The sequence below is a fragment of the Brassica rapa genome, unplaced genomic scaffold, assembly GCF_000309985.2.
Source record: "Brassica rapa cultivar Chiifu-401-42 unplaced genomic scaffold, CAAS_Brap_v3.01 Scaffold0864, whole genome shotgun sequence".
NCBI classification, from domain to species: domain Eukaryota; kingdom Viridiplantae; phylum Streptophyta; class Magnoliopsida; order Brassicales; family Brassicaceae; genus Brassica; species Brassica rapa.
In genome coordinates this window covers 7,203-28,798 of record NW_022610802.1, presented here as the reverse complement: position 1 = coordinate 28,798, position 21,596 = coordinate 7,203, and the positions used below count along the sequence as shown (strand labels likewise).

Genomic DNA, 21,596 nt, shown 5'->3' with positions numbered 1-21,596 from the left:
AGAGAAAGGTGTTCTCTGGTCTCTCTACAGAAATTCCAATGGAGCATATTGAGAGCTTCGAAAAAGTCTGCAGTTTCACTCGCGTGAATGGTGTTCCACCAGACTACATCACGTGCATGTTATTCCCATTCTCTCTTGATGGAAAAGCTGCACGGTGGTTGAACTCTCTCCCTACCGGCTCTCTCACTTCATGGGAACAGGTCCGATCAGCGTTCCTCAGCCATTTCTACTCTAAGGCGAGAACAGCTGCATTGAGGAACAAGATCACCTCCTTCAGACAGCTCACTGATGAGCTTTTCTGCGACGCATGGGAGCGCTTCAATGACTATCGCAGAGAATGTCCTCACCATGGATTTGATGATGATTATATCCTGGACATTTTCTATGATGGAGTGGACTGGAAATACCAAGGTGCTCTAAACTCTGCGAGCAATGGAGACTTCATGACTCAAACCACTGCTGGAGCGTTTAAGCTGATTGAGAACATGGCTGCTAGCTCAGCTAATAAGAAAGAGGAGAGTGATTGCTCCAAGAAAGGAAACAGTTCTGACGCCCAGAAAATAGATGAGCTGACTGCCAAGGTTGATCAGCTACTGAAAAACAACCAAGGGCACGTCTTCAGCATGGAGCAACTACGGCCGGGCATATTCAGAACCAGAACCAACGACAACCGCAGAGCAATCCGCATGCTGTTCCAGCTACCGGGAACAGTCAACCAGATGAGCTGAAGGGTCTGGGTATGATGATGCAACAACTGTTGCAGGGTCAGCAGGTTCAGGCCAAGGTGTTGAATCAGGTAACCACAGAAATTGACACCAGGATGGGCAACATGTTCACTGAGCTGAATAACAAGTATGACAATCTTGCGATCCATATAAGAAAGATCGATGTTCAGCTTGCTCAAACAGCTGAGAGTGTCAAGAGGCAACAAGAGACGCTCCCTGGAAGAACTGATAAAAATCCTAGGACTGAGCACTGTAATGCAATAGAGCAGCCGTTCGCTGAGACTGCTCCAGGCGCAGAAGAGAGAGCAGAGCAGTCTGCTAGCTCTGGAGTGACTGCTCCTAGCGAACCTGCTGAGACTCCACCATCTCGAGTCTATGTTCCCAAGGTTCCCTATCCAATTCCACCTAGACATCTGATGGATCCCATTAGTGAAGAACAGCTGATAGGTTTTAACAAGATGGTGAGAAGGTTTCCTAAAGAACTTGCATTCGAAGATGCTATGCAGATTCGTCCATTGCTCCATTTCTTTAAACACTGTAGAGAGACTCAAGAGGAGATCAAGGTCCTCTATACCAGAGCACTGTCTACACCAGCACTGAAGGTACTGCCTAAGGTTGATGATCCTGGAAAGTTTGTTTTCCCATGTTCCATCGCAGGAGGAACAACCTTCAAGGACGCTCTTTGTGACTCTGGTTCTTGTGTGAATCTCATCTCAAAGGCTATTGTAGACGATTTGGGTATTGCTGATATTGAGCATTCTCAGCTGACCCTGACCTTTGCAAACTCTTCCAGAGCAGTCCCATATGGAACCATCCGCAGCCTTCATGTTCAAGTAGGGGAATGCATTGTTCCTGCTGAGTTTCAGGTTGTTGAGATGAACAAAGATCATGAGATGCCTTTGATATTTGGAAGGACATTCATGGCTACTGTTGGAGCAACCATCGATATGCCCAACAAGAGAGTCTGCTTCTCCAACATCAACAAGAAAGTTTTCTACAAGGCTGTACCCACCAGATCTTCCTCATCACACGCCTCTCGCATCTCAGTGTTTGATGTAGAAAAGCTGAAGGTTGTTCCAGAGAAGGAGCATGGTGATAAGGGTGAGAGCAGACTGTTCTTTGATGAAGATCCTAGCACTGATCCTACTAAATTCAGAGGGAACTCAAGGGTGAAACAGAAAGTCCAGAAGAAAAGGGTCAAAGGAGATCCTACAATGACTTTGATACCTCTCAAGTGTGATGAGAACTCCATTGAGTATGAGGTAAAGTGCAAGGGTACCTCTAAACCGTTCTCTAAAGTCAGAGCTATTCTCACACATGAGCTGAAAGAGAAAGGGGAAGCTGCTGTGAAAGGGTTGTTGAGCAGGGTTTTGAAGCTGAACATGTCTGATTGTGGAGCTTGTTTTCGAACAGGCCCTCCTGCTCAACCCGACTGATCCCAGTCACCAAGTCAAGCTAGAGACTTAAACCAAGCGCTTGGTGGGAGGCAACCCACTGGTAAGTGTAAATATAACTTGGTGTTGTTTTTGTTTACTCATTTTTCGTTTTAGTTTATTGAGTTTCAGGTCAAAAAGCAAAAAAAAAAAAAAAAAAATTCGAGATACTTCAAAAATTCTGGGTTGCAGAAACGGAACAACCTACCCCCTGAAAAGAGCGGTTGTTCCAGGCGATCATCTGACGATAGAACACCCAGAATTTTCATGGAGCGCCTGCTCCACTCAGGTAAGTATCTCGACCCAAAAAAAAAAAATATTTATTCTTGTTTTCTCCTTCTCTCTGATTTATTTTCACACCAGGGACGTTGTGAAGTAAGTCTGGGGGAGGGTTTTCGTCGTTTACTAACTCGTTTCTTTCTTTTGTTTTTCTTTTGGGTCAATTTGAGTCAGATTTTATTGAGTCAGTCAAAACTTTGTGGGAATTAGGACCTTATTCTGTGTTGATCACTGACCACCTCGTGCTTTAGTTATCTTATTCAGTGACCTTAGCAGTGGCGAAAGACACACATGTGGACCTGGAACACCCTGACATATCTCACTTGATTCTCCAGAAGTTCTCAGCCGATCAGGTTACACTGGGTAGACTTAACTCCACCTTACTTGAACCTAATCTTGACTGAAATTCTTCTTGTTATGGGCATTAGATCAGGGAAACGAGAACACACTCAGGACTTCTTATCCTTTTTATCCATCTTGCTGATCCTGAGTGGCTAGCTCATCTTTAGCTAGTTCCCACCCTGCACCTTAGCCTTTATTCCACCTTCATGCATTTGTTTTTCAGTGTCATATGTGCAGATATGTGCAAAAAGGTCGGAGAGGAAAGGATCAACGCAGCCTCCTACTCGTTACTGCTGCAGAAATTATGTCAGAAAGGAGAACAAGCAGATTAAGGGAGCAACCGCTCCATAACCAATGAACTGCGCAAGAGCAGGGGTGGAGAACCAGAATGGTCGCGAAATCAGAACCACCAGTGGCACTCATAACGATCATGTATTACCTCCTTCTTCGTCACATCACCATATCAATCATCAAAAAAAAAAAAAAAAAAAAAAAAAAACGAGATTAATGTGATGGAGAAGGGGAAGAAAGAAAAGAAACATGGAGCCACTGGAAAGGTCGAGCAAGAAGTTGGTACCAAGTATTGAAGAGTGTGTAGAGGAAAGTGGAAAGCAGAACAATCAGTTGCCTGTTCCGTCATCAGAACAATCGCACCAGATAGAGCAAAAACGAGTAGAGGCTGTGGACATCAATGGATCTATCCTCTCTTGCCATTTTGTGTGATATCCTGCATCCTCTTCAATGAAATGGTAGCCCCTAAACACTCTTAACTCCACCATTAAATAGCCTGTTCCACACCTAGACCGTCTACCCTGAATGATGCCTGTGATGAGAAGCTCACGCTACTCTTAAATGAATGTAGGGAGTTCTGTCTCGATAATGTTGCTTTTTCAGGTTTGAGATGAAGAGTATGGAGCCGATTTTTGAACAGCAGTCAGTGGGGTTCCAGTAAGGGTGTGTTGTCCTAGTTTTACTGCTTGTATGGTTCAGAGATTCGTGGTTAAAGTATGGTTGCTGAGAATAGGAGAGTTCCCACACTTTCAAACCTTTCTCCCTGTTCTTGATACTTGACATTGTTTGAGGACAAACAAGGATCTAAGTCTGGGGGAATTGATATATGGTGTTTTATACATCTTGTATATATGCTTTTAAATTGGTTTTCAAGTCTTTATCGAGTCTTCCTATTCCTTTTGGAGTCATTACAGGTCTGGAGTTGCATTGGATGGGAGATGGACCAGCTGGAACAAAAGATGCAGAAAACAGTGCAATTTAGTGATTTTCACGCAGAACAGTCTTGATGACTGTTCCGAGTGAGTGTTCCAGCGGCAGAGATTTTTAAGGAAACTACAATCATTACGGGATTTGCCCTAATTATCCATATTTTCTCTCCCAGCCGCCTGTGGCTTTGATATATCATATTTTCTGTTTCTCTTTATCATTCTACGCTGTTTTGGAGACAAAGAACCAGACCTTAGAGTTGGAGACTTGAGATTCTGCTACTTTGTAAAGGGAGAAGGCCATCTCTCTCGATTTAGAGAAGAACCCCCTGAACCCTATTACTTTATTTCAGTCATATTTCATGTTGCTTTATATCTCTGTCTCTGTGTTTTCTTGCTCCATGGCTGAGTAGTCAGCTTGCTTAGTCTAGGGTGTTAGGGTGTTAGATCCGTGAGCTTGACATAAATAAGTTATAAATCGATTGTCTTCATTCATTGTTGTTCTTAAGGCTTGCATCAAGTTAACCACTTAGTGCCTGATTCTAGGTTTAATCTATTCATCAAAAGTGTTATAGGTTGCTAGACATAACTTGAATGAGCATTGCATCCCTAACCAGCGAAAGTAGATGTTAGGGTGTTTTGTGAACATATCGGACTTGACCTCTATTGCTTGTTGTCGCATCTTGATCCAAACGAGAGTTTAGGTATCAAGATCGATCAGCATAGGGAGCAGTACCACGACAGTGGGCTGTTCTACTTGAGTGATCCGAGTTCTAGACTTGCTCTTAATTAAACTTGAATAATTGTTTGGCTCACACTTGTTTAACACCCGATCAAACCACCCTAGGCTAGCATTTTTAATCATCTGAAAACTTTAATTCAATCTATTACTTGCTTGTTACGATTCCTCAACTTTAAAACCCCCATATTGTTTTAGCTTGATTCTGATCCCATAAAGATAAAGTGTAAGATTTGGTCTCTGTGGATTCGATCCTAAAGTGCTACATCGACATACCATTCGATTGTGGTAGTGTGCACATTAGGTTATTTGGTGTGCGTATACACGTAATATCAGATACATAAAGTGGTGGAGAATCACCAGGAAGTTAAATAAATCTCATAGGAGTTGGGATGAAGAAGTTATCCCACTTTCAAATCAGGTGATTCCAGTTTCCCAGTTTGGGAATAGCACAGCTTCATCGTCGTTCCAATCAAACCAGGATGAATCACTTTGTGAGAAGCTTGATTTTGATACATGAAGTGGTGGAGAATCACCAGGAAGTTGAATAAATCTCATAGGAGTTGGGATGAAGAAGTTATCCCACTTTCAAATCAGGTGATTCCAGTTTCCCAGTTTGGGAATAGCACAGCTTCTATTGAGATGAAGACCAAGGAGGCTGAGGCAGTAACTTTAGAGTTTTACTGTGGTAACTTTATTTTAACCACAGTAACTACTTGGGGAAGTTATCTGATGGGATGAGAAGGTAACTTAGTGAAGAGAAGAGAGGAATTTCGACCAAAGAGGATAAGGGAGGATAAGGAAGGATAAGGGATCACTTTGACAGCCTGTATGATGCTGGAAAGGAGAAGTTGCCTTTATACTAGTGCAAGCATGTGAGAAAGCACAGCCAAGTGATTCAAAAGGAGTTCCAGCCTGTCCTTTGACTACACATGCTTCTCCATTTCGAATTTCCTTGTTGCTCTCTCTATTAATACTTGTAAACCTCATCAGTTATTAATTAATGGAGTTTTGAGTCTCTCTCTCTTTATTCTCTCACTAAAATCTCTTAATCTCTTTAATCTTTTCATCTGATTATCCCTGATTGGTTGAATCATGCTCTAATACACAAAAGTGTATATGGTATCAGAGCCAGGTTGCTAAAAAGGGGAGAGTGTGATTTCGTTTTTCATAAAAATCTGGGTGTTCTTGAGTGTTCTTGAGTGTTCTTGGTGTTCTTGAGTTCTGGTCTTTATTATCTGAGTGGTGTGAGATATTCTGATGGATTCAAACTATCTCAACATGGAAATGAAGCACAGATCTAGTACAACCATGGAGCTTGAAGAAGAGAGGGATGGCGATTGGTCAAGATGGGCAAAGAGAGCTTTGGAAAGCTGTGGGTTATGGAGTAGTCATGGAAAGGGGAAACCTTTCATGGAAATGGCTACTGAAGAAGGTCAGACAAGAGGTCTGAAGCTGGGAAATGAAGTTGTTCAAGGAAACACTACAAAGAGTGAGATTGAAGCAACTTTAGGCAAGTCCAAGCTTGTGAGAGTCGTTGAGGACAGAGGGGTGATCCGCGGCTTGAGACAAGGAAAGGATGAGTGTTATCAGCTTGTGGGAAGGCTGAGAGAAGTATGGTCAGAGCTAGATGTGGTGAAGACACACACATCAAATCCGAGATGTTGTCAAGAAAGGAGGAAGCAAGATGTGATCTTCAGCTTCCTTATGGAAGAGGTATGTGAGCTTGTTAAATATACTTGTGATGTGTGGGAAATGAACAGGAAGCCAGAAAGATGGAAGGGAGGTACAAGCTGTAAGAGGGGAAGGTTGAGAAAACTTTCTAAGGAGTGGTTAATGAAGAGAAGGGCATGGAGAAAGGATAGCGAGTCTGAGCACTTAAGTGACAGGATGAGTGTAATCTTGAAGAGAATCAAGGATGTACTTCAGCAGATGGTTATAGGAGAGTGTTCATACTCAGCTTACATGGGAGAAACAGTAGGAGACAGTGCGGATATGAGAGGAATGGATACCAAGAGGGCAGATGAGTGTGTGACAAAGAAGGAATGGGATGAGTTGGTTAAGCATGTGTATGCTTTGGCTACGACCCGGAGTCTGGGTGCTCCTGCCAAAGCATCCACATCTAAACCCATCATCATTGACTCTGGAGCAACACACCACATGATCAGTGACAAGAGACTAATCAGTGAGGTTAAAGCAGCAACAGGGAGTGTCATGATAGCCAATGGTACCAGGATCCCAATAGAAGGAGTGGGAAACCTCAAGCTGTTTGAGAAGAACTCCACTGCCTTCTACCTACCTCAGTTTACATCCAATCTAATCTCAGTTAAGAAGGCTACAGTTGATCTGGATTGTCAAGTGGTTTTCAGACCAAATGAAGTTGAGTTCCAGGATTTGAAGACTGGAAGAGTTATTGGCAGAGGAGACAGCAAGCATCAGCTCTATCATCTCCAAACAACTGAGGCGCCTAGTCCTGTGGAGTCTGTGTGTTTAAGCAGCACAACGGATAGGTGTGATAATCTCACATGGCATGCAAGGCTGGGACATCCTCATGCCAAGGCAATTGAACTGATTCTACCAAGTATGGCGTTCAATCACTTGGAGTGTGAAGCTTGTATACTTGGAAAGCACTGTAGAACTGTCTTCCCAACATCAGAAACCAGATATGAGAATTGCTTTGATCTGGTGCATTCAGACGTGTGGACAGCTCCCTGTATGTCTAGAGACAGCCATAAGTACTTTGTGACTTTCATTGATGAGAAGTCCAAGTACACATGGATCACCATGATTCCCTCCAAAGACAGAGTCCTGGAAGCCTTCATGAACTTCCAAGCATATGTTACTAACCAGTACAATGCCACTGTGAAGATTCTGAGGTCTGATAATGGAGGAGAATACACTAGCAATGCTTTCAAGAGTCATCTTGCAAAGCATGGGATTGTGCAACAAACTAGCTGTCCTTACACACCACAACAAAATGGGGTGGCTGAGAGGAAGAACAGACATTTGATGGAGGTTGCGAGATCAATAATGTTCCACATGAATGTCCCTAAGAGGTTTTGGAGTGATGCTGTTCAGACTGCTTGCTATCTCATCAATAGAGTGCCAACCCGTGTCTTGAAGAAACTGTCTCCCTTTGAAGTATTAAACAAGGCCAAGCCACACATTGATCATTTGAGAGTCTTTGGGTGCTTATGTTATGTGATGATTCCCGGAGAAAGAAGGAACAAGCTAGAAGCAAAGAGTACTAAAGCTATGTTCATTGGGTACTCAATCACTCAGAAAGGCTACAAATGTTATGATCCAATAACTAGGAGGGTTATGGTATCTAGAGAAGTGAAGTTTGTTGAGTCTAAAGGGTATTATGAGGAGAAGAAATGGGAAGACCTAGAGGATCTGTCCCGAGCTCCATCAGAGAAGGCAACAACATTGAGGGTGTTGTTGGAGAGGCTAGGGATAGGATTATCCCAAGATCAGGAACCAGGAAGAACAGGACCTTCTAATCAAGCTGGAGAAGCTGGAGGAACAACTCCTCTTGATCATGAGAGGGGGAATGGATCTGAATCAGGGGAGCAGGAGCATAACCAAGAGGATTCAGGTCAGCATGATCAGGAGGAGACACAGGAAGTAGAGAGTGGAGCTCAGTCAGGTGGAAATGAGCAGGGAGAACCTACTGGAAATGAGCAGGGAGAACCTACTGGTTTAAGAGAGGAAGCACAAGAGAATGTTCAGGCTGAAGAACAGGTTGAGACCTTGCGGAGGAGCACAAGGATAAGGAGGGATCCTTCCAACTGGGTAAACACGAGAGTGTACTACAATGCCCAGGCTGTGGAGCATCCCTCTCAAGCCGTGTGTTCCTTTGCTGAGTTTCCAGAAGAGCACATGGTGTTTATGTGTAACTTGGATGAGAATGAGATACCAAGATCTTATGAAGAAGCTATGAAGCACAAGGTTTGGAGAGATTCAGTAGGAGATGAAAGGGATGCAATGATCAGGAATGATACTTGGTATGAGAGTGAGTTACCTAAAGGGAAGAAGGCAGTTTCAAGCAGATGGATCTTCACCATCAAGTACCTTGCAAATGGGGAGATAGATAGGCGCAAGACTAGGCTGGTTGCAAGAGGATTTACACAGACTTATGGGGAAGATTACATTGATACTTTTGCACCAGTGGCCAAGCTTCACACAATTCGAATTGTGTTATCTATTGCAACAAACTTGGAGTGGGATTTGTGGCAAATGGATGTGAAGAATGCTTTCTTGCAAGGTGAACTTGAAGATGAAGTATACATGCATCCACCTCCTGGTCTTGAGCATCTAGTAAAGCCAGGGAATGTTTTGAGATTGAAGAAAGCAATATATGGGTTGAAACAGTCACCTAGAGCTTGGTACAGGAAGCTGAGTACAACACTCAATGGGAGAGGCTTTAGGAAGTCTGAACTAGATCACACTCTCTTCACCTTGACAGGACCTTCAGGGAGCATTGTGATTCTAGTGTATGTGGATGATTTGATTATCACAGGAAGTGATAAGGCAGGGATTCAGGCTACTAAGGAGTTTCTCAAATCTGTGTTTGACATCAAGGATTTGGGAGAGATGAAGTATTTTCTGGGCATTGAGATATGCAGATCAAAGGAGGGTTTGTTTATGTCTCAAAGGAAGTATACTATGGATATGTTGAAGGAGACTGATGTGCTTGGAGGAAAGATAGCTAAGACACCCCTTGAGGAGGGATATAAAGTTCTGCGTGAGGGGGAGGTTGAAGAGAAGCAGCTGTTTGAAGATCCTAAGCTATACAGGAAGATGGTTGGCAAGCTGATCTACTTGACCATCACCAGACCAGATATATGTTTTGCTGTGAACCAAGTGAGTCAGCATATGCAGGCGCCAAAGGTCCATCACTGGAAGATGGTTGATAGGATACTGAGGTATCTGAGTGGGACGCTGGACAAGGAGTTTGGATGGGTTGTAATGGCAGTACAGAAGTGGTTGGGTATTGTGATGCTGATTGGGCAGGAGATAGAGTGGACAGGAGATCAACTACTGGGTATTGTACATTCATTGGAGGAAACTTGGTTACTTGGAAGAGTAAGAAGCAGAAGGTTATCTCTTGTTCAAGTGCTGAAGCTGAGTATAGAGCCATGCTGAAGCTGACAAACGAGTTGGTGTGGATCAAGGGTGAGACACTTGATTTGGATACAAAAAGTGGTGGAGAAATCAAGCAGGAAGTTGAATAAATTCATAGGAGTTGGAAAGAAGAAGTTATCCCACTTTCAAATCAGTGATTCCAGTTTCCCAGTTTGGGATAGCACAGTTTCATCGTCTTCAATCAAACCAGATGAATCACTTTGTGAGAAGCTTGAATTTGGATCTAAGTGGTGCGAGGAATCACCAGGAAGTTGGAATAAATCTCATAGAGTTTGGATCAAGAAGTTATCCGACTTTCAAATCAGGTGATTCCAGTTTAACCAGTCTCTGGGATAGACGTTCTTCGTCGTCTCCAATCAAACCAGGATGAATCACTTTTTGAGAAAGCTTGATTTGGATACATAAGTGGTGGAGATCACCAGGAAGTACATAAATCTCATAGGAGTTGGGATGAAGAAGTTTCCATTTTCAAATCAGGTGATTCCAGTTTCCCAGTTTGGGAATAGCACAGTCATCGTCGTTCCAATCAAACAGGATGAATCACTTTGTTGAGAAGCGATTTGGAATACATAAAGTGGTGGAGAATCGCAAGTTAATATTATATTTCATAGGAGTTGGGATCAAGACAGTTATCCACTTTCAATATCAGGTGATCCAGTTTTCAGTTTGGGAATAGCACAGCTCATCGTCGTTCCAATCAAACCAGGAGAATCACTTTGTGAGAAGCTGATTTGGATACAAAGTGGTGAGAATCACCAGGAAGTTGAATAAATCCATAGGAGTGGCAAGAAGAAGTTATCCCAATCAAATCAGGTGATTCCAGTTTCCCAGTTTGGGAATAGCACAGCGTCATCATCGTTCCAATCAAACCAGGATGAATCACTTTGTAAGAAGCTTGATTTCGATACATAAAGTGGTGGAGAATCACCAGGAAGTTGAATAAATCTCATAGGAGTTGGGAAGAAGAAGTTATCCCACTTTCAAATCAGGTGATTCCAGTTTCTCAGTTTGGGAATAGGACAGCTTTTTCGTCGTTCCAATCAAACCAGGATGAATCACTTTGTGAGAAGCTTGATTTGGATACATAAAGTGGTGGAGAATCACCAGGAAGTTGAATAAATCTCATAGAAGTTGGGATGAAGAAGTTATCCCACTTTCAAATCAGGTGATTCCAGTTTCCCAGTTTGGGAATAGCACAGCTTCTTCGTCGTTCCAATCAAACCAGGATGAATCACTTTGTGAGAAGCTTGATTTGATACATAAAGTGGTGGAGAATCACCAGGAAGTTGAATAAATCTCATAGGAGTTGGGATGAAGAAGTTATCCCACTTTCAAATCAGGTGATTCCAGTTTCCCAGTTTGGGAATAGCACAGCTTCTTCGTCGTTCCAATCAAACCAGGATGAATCACTTTGTGAGAAGCTTGATTTGGATACATAAAGTGGTGGAGAATCACCAGGAAGTTGAATAAATCTCATAGAAGTTGGGATGAAGAAGTTATCCGACTTTCAAATCAGGTGATTCCAGTTTCCCAGTTTGGGAATAGGACAGCTTCTTCATCGTTCCAATCAAACCAGGATGAATCACTTTGTGAGAAGCTTGATTTGGGTACATAAAGTGGTGGAGAATCACCAGGAAGTTTTATAAATCTCATAGGAGTTGGAAAGAAGTTATCCCACTTTCAAATCAGGTGATTCCAGTTTCCCAGTTTGGGAATAGGACAGCTTCTTCGTCGTTCCAATCAAACCAGGATGAATCACTTTGTGAGAAGCTTGATTTGGATACATAAAGTGGTGGAGAATCACCAGGAAGTTGAATAAATCTCATAGGAGTTGGGATGAAGAAGTTATCCCACTTTCAAATCAGGTGATTCCAGTTTCCCAGTTTGGGAATAGCACAGCTTCATCGTCGTTCCAATCAAACCAGGATGAATCACTTTGTGAGAAGCTTGATTTGGATACATAAAGTGGTGGAGAATCACCAGGAAGTTGAATAAATCTCATAGGAGTTGGAAAGAAGAAGTTATCCCACTTTCAAATCAGGTGATTCCAGTTTCCCAGTTTGGGAATAGGACAGCTTCTTCGTCGTTCCAATCAAACCAGGATGAATCACTTTGTGAGAAGCTTGATTTGGATACATAAAGTGGTGGAGAATCACCAGGAAGTTGAATAAATCTCATAGGAGTTGGGATGAAGAAGTTATCCCACTTTCAAATCAGGTGATTCCAGTTTCCCAGTTTGGGAATAGCACAGCTTCATCGTCGTTCCAATCAAACCAGGATGAATCACTTTGTGAGAAGCTTGATTTGGATACATAAAGTGGTGGAGAATCACCAGGAAGTTGAATAAATCTCATAGGAGTTGGAAAGAAGAAGTTATCCCACTTTCAAATCAGGTGATTCCAGTTTCCCAGTTTGGGAATAGGACAGCTTCTTCGTCGTTCCAATCAAACCAGGATGAATCACTTTGTGAGAAGCTTGATTTGGATACATAAAGTGGTGGAGAATCACCAGGAAGTTGAATAAATCTCATAGGAGTTGGGATGAAGAAGTTATCCCACTTTCAAATCAGGTGATTCCAGTTTCCCAGTTTGGGAATAGCACAGCTTCTCGTCGTTCCAATCAAACCAGGATGAATCACTTTGTGAGAAGCTTGATTTGGATACATAAAGTGGTGGAGAATCACCAGGAAGTTGAATAAATCTCATAGGAGTTGGGATGAAGAAGTTATCCCACTTTCAAATCAGGTGATTCCAGTTTCCCAGTTTGGGAATAGCACAGCTTCTTCGTCGTTCCAATCAAACCAGGATGAATCACTTTGTGAGAAGCTTGATTTGGATACATAAAGTGGTGGAGAATCACCAGGAAGTTGAATAAATCTCATAGGAGTTGGGATGAAGAAGTTATCCCACTTTCAAATCAGGTGATTCCAGTTTCCCAGTTTGGGAATAGCACAGCTTCTTCGTCGTTCCAATCAAACCAGGATGAATCACTTTGTGAGAAGCTTGATTTGGATACATAAAGTGGTGGAGAATCACCAGGAAGTTGAATAAATCTCATAGGAGTTGGCATGAAGAAGTTATCACTTTCAAATCAGGTGATTCCAGTTTCCCAGTTTGGGAATAGCACAGCTTCATCGTCGTTCCAATCAAACCAGGATGAATCACTTTGTGAGAAGCTTGATTTGGATACATAAAGTGGTGGAGAATCACCAGGAAGTTGAATAAATCTCATAGGAGTTGGGATGAAGAAGTTATCCCACTTTCAAATCAGGTGATTCCAGTTTCCCAGTTTGGGAATAGCACAGCTTCTTCGTCGTTCCAATCAAACCAGGATGAATCACTTTGTGAGAAGCTTGATTTGGATACATAAAGTGGTGGAGAATCACCAGGAAGTTGAATAAATCTCATAGGAGTTGGGATGAAGAAGTTATCCCACTTTCAAATCAGGTGATTCCAGTTTCCCAGTTTGGGAATAGCACAGCTTCTTCGTCGTTCCAATCAAACCAGGATGAATCACTTTGTGAGAAGCTTTATTTGAATACATAAAGTGGTGGAGAATCACCAGGAAGTTGAATAAATCTCATAGGTGTTGGCAAGAAGAAGTTATCCCTATTTCAAATCAGGTGATTCCAGTTTCCCAGTTTTGGAATAGCACAGCTTCTTCGTTGTTCCAATCAAACCAGGATGAATCACTTTGTGAGAAGCTTGATTTAGATACATAAAGTGGTGGAGAATGACCAGGAAGTTGACTAAATCTCATAGGAGTTGGGATGAAGAAGTTATCCCACTTTAAAATCAGGTGATTCCAGTTTCCCAGTTTGGGAATAGCACAACTTCTTCGTCGTTCCAATCAAACCAGGATGAATCACTTTGTGAGAAGCTTGATTTGGATACATAAAGTGGTGGAGAATCACCAGGAAGTTGAATAAATCTCATAGGAGTTGGGATGAAGAAGTTATCCCACTTTCAAATCAGGTGATTCCAGTTTCCCAGTTTGGGAATAGCACAGCTTCTTCGTCGTTCCAATCAAACCAGGATGAATCACTTTGTGAGAAGCTTGATTTGGATACATAAAGTGGTGGAGAATCACCAGGAAGTTGAATAAATCTCATAGGAGTTGGGATGAAGAAGTTATCCCACTTTCAAATCAGGTGATTCCAGTTTCCCAGTTTGGGAATAGGACAGCTTCTTCGTCGTTCCAATCAAACCAGGATGAATCACTTTGTGAGAAGCTTGATTTGGATACATAAAGTGGTGGAGAATCACCAGGAAGTTGAATAAATCTCATAGGAGTTGGGATGAAGAAGTTATCCCACTTTCAAATCAGGTGATTCCAGTTTCCCAGTTTGGGAATAGCACAGCTTCTTCGTCGTTCCAATCAAACCAGGATGAATCACTTTGTGAGAAGCTTGATTTGGATACATAAGTGGTGGAGAATCACCAGGAAGTTGAATAAATCTCATAGGAGTTGGGATGAAGAAGTTATCCCACTTTCAAATCAGGTGATTCCAGTTTCCCAGTTTGGGAATAGCACAGCTTCTTCGTCGTTCCAATCAAACCAGGATGAATCCCTTTGTGAGAATCTTGATTTGGATACATAAAGTGGTGGAGAATCACCAGGAAGTTGAATAAATCTCATAGGAGTTGGGATGAAGAAGTTATCCCACTTTTCAAATCAGGTGATTCCCAGTTTTCCCAGTAATTGGAGAATAGCACCAGCTTCATCGTCGTTCAAATCAAACCAGGATGAAATCACTTTGTGAGAAGCTTGATTTGGATACATAAGTGGGGGAGAATCACCAAGGAAGTTGAATAAATCTCACCAGGAAGTTGAATAATCTCATAGGAGTTGGAAAGAAGAAGTTATCCCACTTTCAAATCAGGTGATTCCAGTTTCCCAGTTTGGGAATAGCACAGCTTCATCGTCGTTCCAGTCAAACCAGGATGAATCACTTTGTGAGAAGCTTGATTTGGATACATTTAGTGGTGTAGAATCACCAGGAAGTTGAATAAATCTCATAGGAGTTGGGATGAAGAAGTTATCCCACTTTCAAATCAGGTGATTCCAGTTTCCCAGTTTGGGAATAGCACAGCTTCATCGTCGTTCAAATCAAACCAGGATGAATCACTTTGTGAGAAGCTTGATTTGGATACATAAAGTGGTGGAGAATCACCAGGAAGTTGAATAAATCTCATAGGAGTTGGGATGAAGATGTTATCCCACTTTCAAATCAGGTGATTCCAGTTTCCCAGTTTGGGAATAGCACAGCTTCTTCGTCGTTCCAATCAAACCAGGATGAATCACTTTGTGAGAAGCTTGATTTGGATACATAAAGTGGTGTAGAATCACCAGGAAGTTGAATAAATCTCATAGGAGTTGGGATGAAGAAGTTATCCCACTTTCAAATCAGGTGATTCCAGTTTCCCAGTTTGGGAATAGCACAGCTTCTTCGTCGTTCCATTCAAACCAGGATGAATCACTTTGTGAGAAGCTTGATTTGGATACATAAAGTGGTGGTGAATACCCAGGAAGTTGAATAAATCTCATAGGAGTTGGCAAGAAGAAGTTGTCCCACTTTCAAATCAGGTGATTCCAGTTTCCCAGTTTGGGAATAGCACAGCTTCATCGTCGTTCAAATCAAACTAGGATGAATCACTTTGTGAGAAGCTTGATTTGGATACATAAAGTGGTGGAGAATGACCAGGAAGTTGAATAAATCTCATAGGAGTTGGGATGAAGAAGTTATCCTACTTTTAAATCAGGTGATTCCAGTTTCCAGTTTGGGAATAGCACAACTTCATCGCCGTTCCAGTCAAACTAGGATGAATCACTTTGTGAGAAGCTTGATTTGGATACATAAAGTGGTGGAGAATGACCAGGAAGTTGAATAAATCTCATAGGAGTTGGGATGAAGAAGTTATCCCACTTTCAAATCAAGTGATTCCAGTTTCCCAGTTTGGGAATAGCACAGCTTCATCGTCGTTCCAATCAAACCAGGATGAATCACTTTGTGAGAAGCTTGATTTGGATACATTTAGTGGTGTAGAATCACCAGGAAGTTGAATAAATCTCATAGGAGTTGGGATGAAGAAGTTATCCCACTTTCAAATCAGGTGATTCCAGTTTCCCAGTTTGGGAATAGCACAGCTTCATCGTCGTTCCATCAAACCAGGATAATCACTTTGTGAGAAGCTTCATTTGGATACATAAAGTGTGTAGAATCACCAGGAAGTTGAATAAATCACATAGGAGTTGGCGAAAAGAAGTTATCCCACTTTCAAAATCAGGTGATTCCAGTTTCCCAGTTTGGGAATAGGACAGCTTCTCGTCGTTCAAATCAAACCAGGATAAATCACTTTGTGAGAAGCTTTTTGGATACATAAAGTGGTGGAGAAATGACCAGGAAGTTGAATAAATCTCATAGGAGTTGGGATGAAGAAGTTATCCCACTTTCAAATCAGGTGATTCCAGTTTCCCAGTTTGGGAATAGCACAGCTTCATCATCGTCGTTCCAATCAGACCAGGATGAATCACTTTGTGAGAAGCTTAATTTGGATACATAAAGTGGTGGAGAATGACCAGGAAGTTGAATAAATCTCATAGGAGTTGGGATGAAGAAGTTATCCTACTTTTAAATCAGGTGATTCCAGTTTCCCAGTTTGGGAATTGCACAGCTTCATCGTCGTTCCAGTCAAACCAGGATGAATCACTTTGTGAGAAGCTTGATTTGGATACATAAAGTGGGGGAGAATGACCAGGAAGTTGAATAAATCTCATAGGAGTTGGGATGAAGAAGTTATCCCACTTTTAAATCAGGTGATTCCAGTTTCCCAGTTTGGGAATAGCACAGCTTCATCGTCGTTCCAGTCAAACCAGGATGAATCACTTTGTGAGAAGCTTGATTTGGATACATTTAGTGGTGTAGAATCACCAGGAAGTTGTATAAATCTCATAGGAGTTGGGATGAAGAAGTTATCCCACTTTCAAATCAGGTGATTCCAGTTTCCCAGTTTGGCAATAGCACAGCTTCATCGTCGTTCCCATCAAACCAGGATGATTCACTTTGTGAGAAGCTTGATTTGGATACATAAAGTTGTGGAGAATCACCAGGAAGTTGAATAAATCACATAGGAGTTGGCGTGAAGAAGTTATCCAACTTTCAAATCAGGTGATTCCAGTTTCCCAGTTTGGGAATAGCACAGCTTCATCGTCGTTCAAATCAAACCAGGATGAATCACTTTGTGAGAAGCTTGATTTGGATACATAAAGTGGTGGAGAATGACCAGGAAGTTGAATAAATCTCATAGGAGTTGGCATGAAGATGTTATCCCACTTTCAAATCAGGTGATTCCAGTTTCCCAGTTTGGAAATAGCACAGCTTCTTCGTCGTTCCAATCAAACCAGGATGAATCACTTTGTGAGAAGCTTGATTTGAATACATAAAGTGGTGTAGAATCACCAGGAAGTTGAATAAATCTCATAGGAGTTGGGATGAAGAAGTTATCCCACTTTCAAATCAGGTGATTCCAGTTTCCCAGTTTGGGAATAGCACAGCTTCATCGTCGTTCAAATCAAACCAGGATGAATCACTTTGTGAGAAGCTTGATTTGGATACATAAAGTGGTGGAGAATGACCAGGAAGTTGAATAAATCTCATAGGAGTTGGGATGAAGAAGTTATCCCACTTTTAAATCAGGTGATTCCAGTTTCCCAGTTTGGGAATAGCACAACTTCATCGTCGTTCCAGTCAAACCAGGATAAATCACTTTGTGAGAAGCTTGATTTGGATACATAAAGTGGTGTAGAATGACCAGGAAGTTGAATAAATCTCATAGGAGTTGGGATGAAGAAGTTATCCCACTTTTAAATCAGGTGATTCCAGTTTCCCAGTTTGGGAATAGCACAGCTTCATCGTCGTTCCAGTCAAACCAGGATGAATAACTTTGTGAGAAGCTTGATTTGGATACATTTAGTGGTGTAGAATCACCAGGAAGTTGAATAAATCTCATAGGAGTTGGGATGAAGAAGTTATCCCACTTTCAAATCAGGTGATTCCAGTTTCCCAGTTTGGGAATAGCACAGCTTCATCGTCGTTCAAATCAAACCAGGATGAATCACTTTGTGAGAAGCTTGATTTGGATACATAAAGTGGTGGAGAATCACCAGGAAGTTGAATAAATCTCATAGGAGTTAGGATGAAGATGTTATCCCACTTTCAAATCAGGTGATTCTAGTTTCCCAGTTTGGGAATAGCACAGCTTCTTCGTCGTTCCAATCAAACCAGGATGAATCACTTTGTGAGAAGCTTGATTTGAATACATAAAGTGGTGTAGAATCACCAGGAAGTTGAATAAATCTCATAGGAGTTGGGATGAAGAAGTTATCCCACTTTCAAATCAGGTGATTCCAGTTTCCCAGTTTGGGAATAGCACAGCTTCATCGTCGTTCAAATCAAACCAGGATGAATCACTTTGTGAGAAGCTTGATTTGGATACATAAAGTGGTGGAGAATCACCAGGAAGTTGAATAAATCTCATAGGAGTTGGGATGAAGATGTTATCCCACTTTCAAATCAGGTGATTCCAGTTTCCCAGTTTGGGAATAGCACAGCTTCTTCGTCGTTCCAATCAAACCAGGATGAATCACTTTGTGAGAAGCTTGATTTGGATACATAAAGTGGTGGAGAATCACCAGGAAGTCGAATAAATCACATAGGAGTTGGCGTGAAGAAGTTATTGTTGAGATGAGGAGATGAAGAGTTGATACATGGATAGAGGAAGGGATTTGGAGCAGGCAGTAACTTTGAAGATTTACCACAGTAACTTTATTGTTACTGTGGTAACTGAGTTAAAAGACTTGGGAAGTTACCTTGCATCCATCTGAAGAGTGAAACACGCCAGGAGGAGTCTGGATAAGCAAGGAGGAGTTTGGATAAGGTCTGGTCAAGGCTAGAGAGCTTTAGACAGGCTGGCACCAGCTGGAAAGCTAAAGCAAGATGCCCAAGCATGTGAGGAACCTTATTGGCTAGTTTAAATCAAGCATCTTTGACTACACATGCTTCTCATCCTAGCTAGAGTGAACCTGGACGAATTGATGTATCTCTAATCTATATGTGTTGTAAACTCTCTCATTAATCAATAAAATGGAGTTTTGAGTCTCTCTCTTTATTCTCTCACTAAAATCTCTTAATCTCTCTAATCTGATCATCTGATTGTTTGAATCATACTCTAATACACAAAAGTGTATATGGTATCAGAGCCAGGTTGCGCAAAGTGGGAGAGTGTGATTTCTTTTTCTTAAAAAAACTGGGTGTTCTTGAGTGTTCTTGGTGTTCTTAACTTATGGGTTTCATTATCTTGGTGGCGTGAGAGTTTCTGGTGAATCCAAATCATCTCAACATGGAAATGGAGCACATATCTGAGTCAACTGAAGAGACTAAAGATGAGAGGCATGGCGAGTGGTCAAGGTGGGCCAAAAGAGCTTTGGAAAGCTGTGGGTTATGGAGTAGTCATGGAAAGGAGAAGCCTTTTCAAGAAATGACTGCAAATGAAGGTCAGGCGTGGAGCCTGAGTTCTGAAGAAAGAGCTGTTCAAGGAAACCACACAAGATGTGGGAGTGGAGCAGTTTGTGGGAGTAGATCTGGTCTGAAGGTCTGTGAGGTCAAGGGAACTCGCATCAACCTTAGAAGAGGAGCAGAAGAACTTCATCAGCTTGTGGGAAAGCTGAAATACCTGTGGGAGGAGTTGGGTGTCTTGAGAGCAAGGGCATCAGACCCGGAGATGATACAAAAGAGGATGGAGCAAGGTGTAGTCTTGAGTCTTCTAGTCAGTTTAAACTCATCTTATGGTCAGCTAATTATGCAAGTAACCAAAGGTGAAGAGCAAGTAGATGTGGATGGGTTGTGTGATCTGATTCAAGCCGCTTATGATGTTCATGAGAAGAACAAGAAGCGGATCAAGAGCAGAAATGGTACAAGGGGCAAGAGGGCAAGCCTGAGGAGGTTGTCCAAGATATGGATCCAAGGAAAGAAGACTCGGATGAAGAGGAGACAACGTGAGGTAGAACTGAAAGTGATCAAGGAGATCCAGCAACTGATGGTGATGGGAGAATGCTCCTACTCAGCATACATGGGAGAGACAGTAGGAGACAGTGCGGATATGAGAGGAATGGATACCAAGAGGGCAGATGAGTGTGTTACAAAGAAGGAATGGGATGAGTTTATTGAGCATGTGTATGCTTTGGCTACGACCCGGAGTCTGGGTGCTCCTGCCAAAGTATCCACATCTAAACCCATCATCATTGACTCTGGAGCAACACACCACATGATCAGTGACAAGAGACTAATCAGTGAGGTTAAAGCAGCAACAGGGAGTGTTATGATAGCCAATGGTACCAGGATCCCAATAGAAGGAGTGGGAAACCTCAAGCTGTTTTGAGAAGAACTCCACTGCCTTCTACCTACCTCAGTTTACATCCAATCTAATCTCAGTGAAGAAGGCGACAGTTGATCTGGATTGTCAAGTAGTATTCAGGCCAAATGAGGTTGAGTTTCAAGACTTGAAGACTGGGAGAGTTATTGGTAGAGGGGACAGCAAGAATCAGTTATATCATCTCCAAACAGCTAAGAACTCTAATCCTATTGATCCTGTATGCTTGAGTAGTACTGCTGATAGGTGTGATAGTATTACTTGGCATGCTAGATTAGGACATCCCCATGCTCGTGCAATCGAATTGATTAAGCCTAATATGTCATTCAATCACTTGGAATGTGAAGCTTGCATCTTAGGGAAACATTGTAGAACTGTTTTTCCCACATCAGAGACCATATATGCAAATTGCTTTGATCTTGTTCATTCTGATGTGTGGACAGCCCCTTGTATGTCTAGAGAAAAACCAGAAGTACTTTGTGACATTCATAGATGAGAAGTCTAAGTATACATGGATCACATTGCTGCCATCTAAGGATAGAGTGTTTGAGGCTTTTGTCAACTTCCAAGCATATGTAACTAACCATTACAATGCTACTGTGAAGGTACTACGGTCTGATAATGGAGGAGAATACACCAGTCATGCCTTCAAGAATCACTTGGCTAAACATGGGATAGTGCATCAGACCAGTTGTCCTTACACACCACAGCAGAATGGGGTAGCTGAGAGGAAGAATAGACATCTGATGGAGGTGGCTAGATCCATGATGTATCATGCTAATGTTCCAAAGAGGTTTTGGGTGATGCTGTTCAGACTGCATGCTATCTTATCAATCGGACTCCAACTAAGGTATTGAAAAATCTGTCTCCGTTTGAGGTGCTGAACAAGAGCAAGCCACACATAGATCATCTGCGTGTCTTTGGATGTCTATGTTATGTCTGGGTTCCAGGAGAACAGAGAAACAAGTTGGAGGCAAAGAGCACTAAGGCTATGCTCATTGGGTACTCAGTAACTCAGAAGGGGTACAAGTGCTATGATCCAGCAACCAGGAGAGTGTTGGTGTCTAGAGATGTTAAGTTCATGGAGACAAAGGGTGATATGATCATGGACCAGCTAGTTGATAAAGATGAAGAAGGAGAGACTGAAGATACACTAGCTGAAGAGGAAGCTGTCCTAGCCATTCCCACAGGTCCTATCACTCGTGCAATGACAAGGAGACTCAAGGAAGCCGTTGGAAACATACTGAAGATCTCTAAGAAGCAAGAAGACTGTCTTGGTAGAAGCT

General features: G+C 42.1%; 1 non-coding gene across 1 annotated transcript; it reads right to left on the bottom strand.

The window, feature by feature from the left end:
- Positions 1-248: 248 nt before the first annotated feature.
- Positions 249-355, bottom strand: LOC117131125. Its single transcript, XR_004454330.1, has one exon. It is a non-coding gene; the product is annotated as a small nucleolar RNA R71 (small nucleolar RNA).
- Positions 356-21,596: the final 21,241 nt, after the last annotated feature.